Below are 9,965 nucleotides of genomic sequence, written 5' to 3' on the forward strand. Positions count from 1 at the left end.
TTGCCGCAAGCCCGCCGGACGCTCCTTCGTCAAATCCGCCGGCTCAAGCCCGCCCGCCTCTGCTCACTCATGCCGGCCTCCGCTCACTCAAGGCCACGGTGTGTGACGCTTTTTCGTTGTGAAAGCGAAACCACTTTGTTTGGCCTTCCAAAAGAGGACATTTAGCAGCATCATATGACCCCTTTAGAGGGATAGTTATTCCACCCTCAAGCCATCCTAACTGTATATGACATTCTTCTTTCAGGCGAATACAATCAGAGTTATTACTTAGCGTAGCGTAAGCTCCGGTGAGAAGATGCTAGTCTCGCTGGAACCAAGTTTTGTTTACAACTAAGGAAACCAGTCTCCACTTGGCTTATATTGAAATCCTCCAACATTTTTCTTTACAAATCCTAGTTTTGTACTTCTAATTCGTGGTCAGTGTTTTGTTTTGCTCTTTCCTCTGCGCTTCCACGTTCATCACTTCTTAGTTTTCTTACAAGAACACAACAATTCACTTCAGAAGGCCTTTATTAACCCCCCCCAGAGCCGTGTTGAGTACTTTTTATGATGGATGGATGCACTTTATTGGGCTTCTATTGAACTATTGAATCTCAACAGCCATTCACTGCCATTATAAAGCTTGGAAGAGCCAGGACATTTTTTAATATAACTCAGATTGTATTCGTCTGAAAGAGGAAAGTCATAAACACCTAGGGTGGCTTGAGGGTGAGTAAATCATGGGGTGATTTTCATTTTTGGGTGAACTATCCCTTTAAGTATGTCAGAGTGTATTAAATATTCATTTATAATGTATTTTTTTAGATAGAGGTAAAATCTTTGTTCTTAGTAAATCATGTTTTTAATAAATATGTAATAAATATTATATATTATTTTACTAAAACATATACAAGTTTGGGGTCAGTATGTTTTTTAATGATTTTAAAAGAACTGTTTACTGTGTTAATATATTTTTAAATGTAATTTATTCCTGTGAATCACAGCTGAATTGTCAGCATCATTACTCCAGTCTTCAGTGTCACATGATCCTTCAGAAATCATTCCAATATGCTGATTTGCTGCTCAAGAAACATTTCTTATAATAAATGTTGAAAACTGGTGCTGCTTAATATTTTTGTAGAAACCATGATACTTTTTTTTTTTTTTTGCATTTGTCAAATTAACCCTCTGAACTTTCATTTAATTTGGCTTCTGCTAATTACCGATTTAACTGTCATTCACAGCCTTGAGAAACAAACACTTCCGTATTACTCAGAAAGTCTGATTAAAATCTGTTATTTTAGTTATTTATTTGATTAAAATCTTGTACAATTTTGGATAGGAGTCAAAGTAAACATGCTTCCATGACACTATAAGAAAAAAAAGCAATCCAAATAAAAATGATTTTCCTAGTAACCTCATAAATATGTAAAGTATTAGTCTCAGCATGTCAGTGTAAAAACTATGTACTTATTATTTTTATTTCCATCATAAAGTATACTAAGGAGAATGTTACTGTTGCAAAGGAACTTTGCTTATCTCTTAACCCTTGCTTTTTTTAGGACAGTGGGGTTCACCGACTGTGAGTGTGTCATCTGTACTGGGCATGATGGCTGGAGTACTGGCTTCAACAATGGAGTCCATTGGAGACTATTATGCATGCGCTCGTCTCTCTGGAGCGCCTCCACCACCCACGCATGCTATTAACCGTGGCATTGCGGTGGAAGGCGTGGGCTGCATCTTGGCTGCCCTGTGGGGTAGTGGTAATGGCACCACCTCCTACAGTCAGAATATTGCCGCTCTGGGAATTACAAGGGTAGGATTTGTCTGTTTATTGATAATAATACCTATAACTATCTTCATTGTTGTTGCCACCAACACCTTGTTCAAATTCAGTTCTGTTGTACATTAACAAAGCAAGTTATTTATTATTTCAACACTTTTATGCTATTTTTCAACTAAAACTTTGACTCTCCTGAAATCACACTTAAGTACAACACCGGTCAAAAGTTTGGCATAATTTTCTTTTTTTTTTAAGTATCTTATGCTCACCAAGACTGCATTTATTTGATCACAAATACAGTAAAACTGTAATATTGTGATATGTTATTAAATATATATAACAAATACAGTAAAACTGTAATATTGTGATATATACATTTATATTATAAAAATTTAAAGTAATATATTAAATAAATGTATAAGTTATTGTTGTGAAAGTAAAGCTGAATTACTAATATGCTGATTTGATGCTCAAGAAACGTTTATTAGCTTTATCAATGTTAAAAACATGTTTTATGCAGCTTGATATTTTTGTGGAAACCATGATACACTGATGATTCAAACCATGATTCAAAGGTTTGGGTTAAGTAAGAAAAAAAGAGAGAGAATTCTTCTTTTCAGCATAGACATTAAACTGATCAAAAGTGACATTAAATACATTTATAATGTTATGAAAGATTTCTACTTAATATAAACGCTGTACTTTTCAACTTTCTATTCATCAAAGAATCCTGGAAAAAATGTAGCGAGGTTTCCACAGAAATGATAATCAGCAAAAATATTAAGTTTTGATAATAAGAACCGTTATTAATACTTGAGCAGCAAATCAGCAAGATTTCTGAAGGATCATGTGACACTGAAGACTGCAGTAATAGCTGCTGAAAATTCAGCTTTGCATCACAGGAATAAATTACATTTTAAAATATATTTAAATAAAGAATAATTTAAATTGTAATAATATTTTCACAATATTCTTGTTTTTGCTGTACTTTTATCAAGAAATTGCAGCCTTGGTGAGATTCTTATGAGACTTATTTCAAAAACAGTAGTAGTGTAGTAGCCATCCATACTGCATGTCAAGTCAAATCTTATTTTACATAGTGCTTTTCCCAATACACATTGTTTCAAAGCAGCACAGAGAATCATTGTTGATGTTTATAATATTTTAATATATTTACACTTTATAATTTGTAGATTAGAGCTCGATGAAAATATAGGCAACGTTTTGTGACAATATAAACAATCAAGCAGTTGAGATTTGCAATATATTATGTGCTTTATCTGAGTATACTGTATGTATGTGGATAAAGTTGGATATACTTATATATAAGAATCTGCAAGTCATCCTGAGGATATCCTGTTCAGAAGTTCAAGCTGTTTAGGATCTTAACATTGAGTGTTGCCTTCTCAATGACTGTTTGTACCTTTTATGATCGTTCCTGTGCATAAGTCCTGAGCAGTGAAGGTGCCCACTCTTCTCAAAAATCCTCCAGATCCTGTAAATTATTTTGGTTTCTGAGCATCCTCTGCACTTTTCAACTCTTACCTATTTAGGGCAATTGAGGGATTCATCTATTACAAACAGCTTCAAGCCGTCATTAGTGCTCAAGGAGGCAACACATGACATTAATGTCATTTTTTGAGGAATGTTTAAACATCTGTAATGCAGCCTTCTCAGGGTAGTGCTATTTTTAAAAATTCATGTTTTAAAGATTTTCTCTCTGTTTTTAAATGTTAAACATGCCGAGTTGTGTTTTGCAGCTCTATCTTAATCTTTTTTCTTAATCTGTCTCCATTTCATGGGAATGGGAAAATTATAACATTCCCTACATGTTTAAAAAAGCTTTTTGGTTGTTTGGTTTGGGTTTCATGGCAGTGTTTTGGATGAATTTTCTTTTAATGGTGCCAGGTTGGCAGCAGATTGGTACTTCAGACTGCTGGGCTTCTTATGATCATCTTGGGACTCTTTGGTAAATTCAGCGCAGTCTTTATAACTATTCCAGACCCGGTCATCGGTGGAATGTTTCTTGTCATGTTTGGGATGGTAGCAGCAGTGGGAATTTCCAATCTGCAGGTACACCTGATAGTCGTCATATATTTTTATTTAATTTTTCATTTCATTATTTTAAAATTGCATGTCAGGGTGACTTCTTCTAAATAAATACATGCTAATGAGTCATCATCTCATTCATATTTCATTTTATGTTACCGTTTTTCTTGCAGTATGTGGATTTGAACTCTTCCAGGAATCTCTTGATTCTTGGCTTCTCAACCTTCAGTGGTCTTGTGCTCCCAACCTGGTTTCACTCGAATCCAGGCACGATCAACACAGGTGAATATAACTATATAGAATACATACAAATATACACAAGCATTTAACTCCTCAGTAATGGGGTATATAAACTACAGACAACTTGTACAGTAGATCTCATTATAAAAGATCATAATATGATCATTCAGTGTCAGTGCTGTTTTAGATAGACTGCTGGTAGTAATCCTTGAACACATGGGTACCTTGTAGTATGGCCAAAAAGATCAAAAGAACCCAAACCTGGACAGCAGACAAAGAGTTTGCTCGTGATGTTAACCAGATCTTGCAGGAACACTCTAGGCATTCACACAAAAATTTGTTGTTTTTTATCAAATCTTGATTGCTTTGATATAAATGTCACAGGACCGAGACTATATATATAGAATTATTTAAAAATGTATTTGTACAAAAAAATTTATAATTATTTTATAAATAAGATTATACATCTATATAGAATTATATTGATGAGTAAAATGTAAAGTTAATTAAAAGGTATATATATAATATATAACAATTAATATTCATATATACTATTCCAATACAATTCCATATGTGTATGTGTATGTGTATGTATGTATATATATAAATATATATATATATATATATATATGTATATGTATATGTGTGTGTGTTACTTAATATGTTTATTAAGTGAATAATTAGTGAAATAGTGTGTGCAAATAAATATGTATATTATTTTTATTATGTATATATTACACAATATTATATAATATTATATTTTATAAAGTAACACACACTCTCTCTCTCTCTCTCTCTATATATATATATATATATATATATATATATCTAAAATACATATATATCAATAAAATTCACTTGAGCAGAATCATTCTGAATTGCTTTATTTCATAGTCAATTGCTATTACATCTCTTCATTAAAAAAAACTGAACACAGAATAACAGAACAAATATATTAGAAGAACAGTTCCAGTCTGAACTCTTTTGCTGGGCATTAGATGCAAATGTTGCTTCAGCAACTGAACAGGACAAGAAACAGTAGTTGTTTGAGATATGCAATGTGGGAGGTCAGTCGGTGCAAGTGGCACATCCCAAGCTTATCTACATTGGTAAAAAGCATTGTCTGGGCTCCTGAGGTTAGGGCAACTTATCTGCCAATCCTCTTTACAAGTCTCCATTTGACTCTGCTGTAATCTCCTCCCTTAACTTCAGCGCAAACCTTTCATGTAAAAACCAACGGACCTCTTTCGATATCCAGGCCAGTGCACCCTTTGGTGGATGAACTTTGTCCTAATCTTTGTCCCAAGTTTTCTGTTAACACTGCTTAAAACAAGGGGGCTTTTGCATCCACAAAAGTTCAATAGTGCTTTATCAGGGGCTCTTTTAAGCAGTTTATTGACAGGCTTTCAGGAATTAGTGTTTTAAGCTGACACATTGAACTCCTGACCAACATTTGCTGTGTGGGTCTCGTCAGATGGATGTTAATTGGCCCTAGAACATCCACCCTATTAAGGAATAATAATAAGATATCTTATACCAAGAGTTTGTATGCCTAATCGTTTACTTACATCTATATCCATGTGTTGGACATCTGTCACTGTCCGCCCGGTTCTTTGTGATCTGAATGGTTTTGTATCTGTCAACAGGCATAAAAGAGCTGGATCAGCTCATAATGATTCTCTTCACCACCCACATGTTCATTGGTGGATTCTTTGGATTTGTTTTGGACAACACAATACCAGGTAAGTCGTAAAAACACATGACTGTTGGGCATGTTAATCTGCAGGGCCATGTCATGGTCAAAAGATCTTTGTACGACTCGTTCCGACTCTTTGAAAGCCATATGAAAGTCGTTATTCAATAAAAATATACATCTGTGAACGCAACAGGAAATGCTAATGAATACACACTCTTGAAGGTGCAGTATGTAATATTGACAGCTAGCGGCTGAAATGAATACTGTGGTCCAAATTCAAAATATTGGAGAGTATCCTCCTAAATATCCTCCTCAGACTCGACACTCACATGGGTTGCCAGATTGAGGACACTGGCAATGGAAGACGACAAGCCTTACACTGTAATTAAAGTTAAATGGACAGTTCACCCAAAAATGAAAATAACCCCATGATTTACTCAAGCCATCCTAAGGGTATATGACTTTTTTCTTTCAGACGAATGCAATCGAAGTTATATAAAAAAATGTCCTGGCTCTTCCAAGATTTATAATGACAGTGAATGGTTGTCGAGGTTTTGAAGCCCAAAAGAGTGTACCCATCCATCGTAAAAAGTACTCCACATGGCTCTGGGGGGTTAATAAAGGCCTTCTGAAGCTAAACGCTGCTTTTGTGTAAGAAAAATATCCATATTTAAAACTTTATAAACCATAATCTCTAGCTTCCGCTAACTGTCGTGCGCACGTTCACGAGAGAGTGGCGGTCCAGCGGATGACGTAGGACGTTGAGAAGTGATGAACGCGGAAGCACAGAGAGGAGAGCAAAACAACACACCGGTCACGAATTAGAAGTGCAAAGTGAAGATTTGTACAGAAAAATGTCAGAGGATTTTGATATAAGCCAAGAGGAGCCAAGCGGAGACAGTAATATTATTTCCTTAGCTGTAAACAAAACAGTAAAACCGGTACGTTTGCTCTAAAAGTGGAAGGCACGGCTTTAGCTTTTCAAACTAAATGTAAAAAAACGGGGGGGGGCGGGGGTATTTGACACTAATCTAACTTTTGATCAGAAAGTTCAAAATACAGTTAAAAATGTATTTTTTCATCTCAGAAACATTGCAAGACTCCGCCCCATGTTATCCCTCTCAGTTGCTGAAAAATTGATTAACACTTTAGTATTTTCTCGTATCGACTACTGTAATGCCTTATTTGCAGTCCGTTCAAAATTCAGCCGCTAGAATCCTGACAAGGACCAGGACAAATGAGCACATCTCTCCCGTTTTTGAGTCATTCCACTGGCTCCCTGTCAGGTATCGGATTGATTTTAAAATTCTCATTCTGACCTACAAGGCCTTGCATGGTTTGGCACCACATTATTTATCACAACTGTTAACTGTTTATATTCCAAGTCGTGATTTCCGCTCTTCCGATTCTGGTCTTTTAGTGGTCCCCCTACTCATTTACGGCCTTTTCTTCCTGTGCACCAAAACTCTGGAATTCTCTTCCCATTGAGATCAGACAGGCTGAATCTTTTAGTGTTTTCAAATCTGCTCTTAAAACCCATTTTTTCAGAATAGCTTTTAAGTGATTTCTCTGTCATATGTATGGTGTTTATTTTACTTTTAATTTATTTATTGTTTTTATTATTTCTATTACTATTATTATTATTATTATTATTTGATCCTTTTTATCCGTGTAAAGCGCTTTGAGCTGTACCTTTTAAAGGCGCTATAGAAAATAAAGTTTATTATTATTATTATTATTAAAACATGGTTTGTGCGAGACTAGCATATTCTCACCAGAGATTACGCTATGCCTACGTCCTACGTCATCCGCTGGAACGCCACTCTCTCGTGAACGTGCGCACAACAGTTAGCGGAAGCTAGAGATTGTGGTTTATAAAGTTTTAAATATGGATATTTTTCTTACAGAAATGCATTGATTCACTTCAGAAGGCCTTTATTAACACCCTGGAGCCATGTGGGACACTTTTTACGATGGAAGGGTGCACTTTTTTGGGCTTCAAAATCTCGACCACCTTTCACTGCCATTATAAAGCTTGGAAGAGCCAGGACATTTTTAATATAACTCTGATTGCATTCATCTGAAAGAAGAAAGTCATATTTTCTCCTAGTATGGCTTGAGAGTGAGTAAATTTTGGGTGAACTATGCCTTCAATTTTTCTGTTTTAATTTGCCTCTGGTCATAGATCTTTTTAGATGGATGACGAGGCTTTTGAGGTTGTGTAGAATCTAAAAAGACCCAGTTCATTTGCTGGCTTTCATGGCTGCAGAATGCTGTGTTTTCCGGCAACTGGCAACCTGGGGTGAAATACTATCAGTGATCAGTTTTTGAAAGAACCATTTTTTTAATATGAAGAACATTTTAATAATCTAATAAACTATTTTGCACAATACAGAAACTTTTGTGCAATGGAAAGGTTCCTTGGATGGTTCCTCATGGAAACATGAAAGCCAATAAAACACCTTTCATTTTTAAAAGTGCATATTACTTGGCTGAAATGTTTTTCAATGAATGCATTTCCTGGTTGCAAGATTTAAATATCTGCTTTGTCTGCTTTCTAGTTGTGTCAATGTAGTGTTGGTATAATTAATAAAAATCATGTTTTTTCTTAGGAACAGAAAAAGAAAGAGGAATAAAGAGCTGGAGGAAGCCGGTTCATGAAGGATCTCAAATACACGTCACCGATCATTCCTGTTACAATCTGCCTTTCTGCACAAACTTTATTCAGAGGTTCAAACTGCTCCACTGCCTCCCGTTCCTCCCATCAGTTAAGTCACAGGAACTGGGAACGCATCTGTAGTGCCGGAGCTTCCTGTGGTAAGACTTGGTTTTTGAATGGCACACTGAATGCGGGCAACACTCAGGCCTGGCTCCAGGGTTAAACTGATCAGAATAGCCACAGAATTGCTGCGATTTTCCATGGAAATCATACAACCATGGACATTTTCAACTCTTTTTGGATTATTAAAGTACATGCTCCTCTAAAGCTCCAATTAAACTTCATTATGTAACCTATTGGTAAATTTACACCATGAAGTAAAACACATTACTTTTCTATTTCATTTATCAACGAATACAATTGAAAATCCCTTGGTTTCCATTTTGGCAAATATATGCAGCATGTGTAATTTGAGTTCTTGAGCATGCTATCATGATGCCTGTACATCACTTTTCAGTGACGTACAGAGAGTGAGGAATCCCACGCTAAGATTTAGATTTCAAAAAGTTCATAATACTGATAATAAATCAAAATGAACCCTTTTGCGTCAGTGAAATCCAGCTGTGCTCGTTATTTGTAGCAGGTAAAATAACATGTCGCCTCAGGGCTGCAGCAGATTTGCTCTATCTTGGAGCTCACTGGTACCATTGCCATAAACGTTGCATTTGTCATGACAATCATTGTGTACATTTCGTGATCTTACCTATTTGTCATTGCATGCCAGCTTTGTTAGCAAACTGATATAACACGATTCTTTTTTTCTCAGTTTTACACGAGCTTTTGCTGGCATTGATATATGAAATATCTAAGCATTAATATCACTCATATTGTCTAACTATTTGATATTTGAGCCAGGCCTGGTGCCATTTCAGTTCTGCTTCGTGACATTAATTACATTCAGTAAACTGAACACAGATATGTACTACCATACAAGAAATGTCATGTCAGTTCTGTCCATAAAGTGTTTTGAACACATTCTAATTTAGATTTTTGATCCTGACTAATACATAATTATAGACATGCAGATCAATTTTTAGATGTGTTTTATATTAGACTTATGATTTTGTGTACAAGATTTAATTAATATAAATAAATACATTTTAAAAATAGTTTGTTAGATTTTTTATGATTAATGTTTTTTTTGTTTTTACATGTGTGTGCATATAAACAGACCTACCACATTTCAGCAGGATTGCTTTTATGCTACCTCTACAAAAACGATAAAATATTATTCTTTAAAAACCCCTGCTAAAGAGAGGACTATAATGCTGTCCTCAAATGCAAATGTGACTGTATTTTGCACTGTTGTGCATTTAAATGACTGAGTGCCGAGAATAGACAAAAGCAACGATTCCTTTCAAGCTGAATTTTTAGATCATAGACAAGAAGGCCTGTGAATAAATACATCAATTTATGTTCATCTTCTTTGAAGCCGAGGATGCAGTTCATGTTTCATGTTCATTGTTACCCCTTTTTGACTTGTTTTTCAGTTCATTTTG

At 35.3% G+C, this 9,965-nt stretch overlaps 1 pseudogene; it reads left to right on the forward strand.

Annotated features, from left to right (window-relative positions):
* LOC107679583 (solute carrier family 23 member 2-like) overlaps positions 1-8,767 on the forward strand; it is a 24,879-nt pseudogene extending 16,112 nt beyond the window's left edge.
* The last annotated feature ends 1,198 nt before the right edge of the window (positions 8,768-9,965 follow it).

Source organism: Sinocyclocheilus anshuiensis, unplaced genomic scaffold, assembly GCF_001515605.1.
Source record: "Sinocyclocheilus anshuiensis isolate Anshui unplaced genomic scaffold, SAMN03320099.WGS_v1.1 scaffold288, whole genome shotgun sequence".
Lineage (NCBI taxonomy): Eukaryota > Metazoa > Chordata > Actinopteri > Cypriniformes > Cyprinidae > Sinocyclocheilus > Sinocyclocheilus anshuiensis.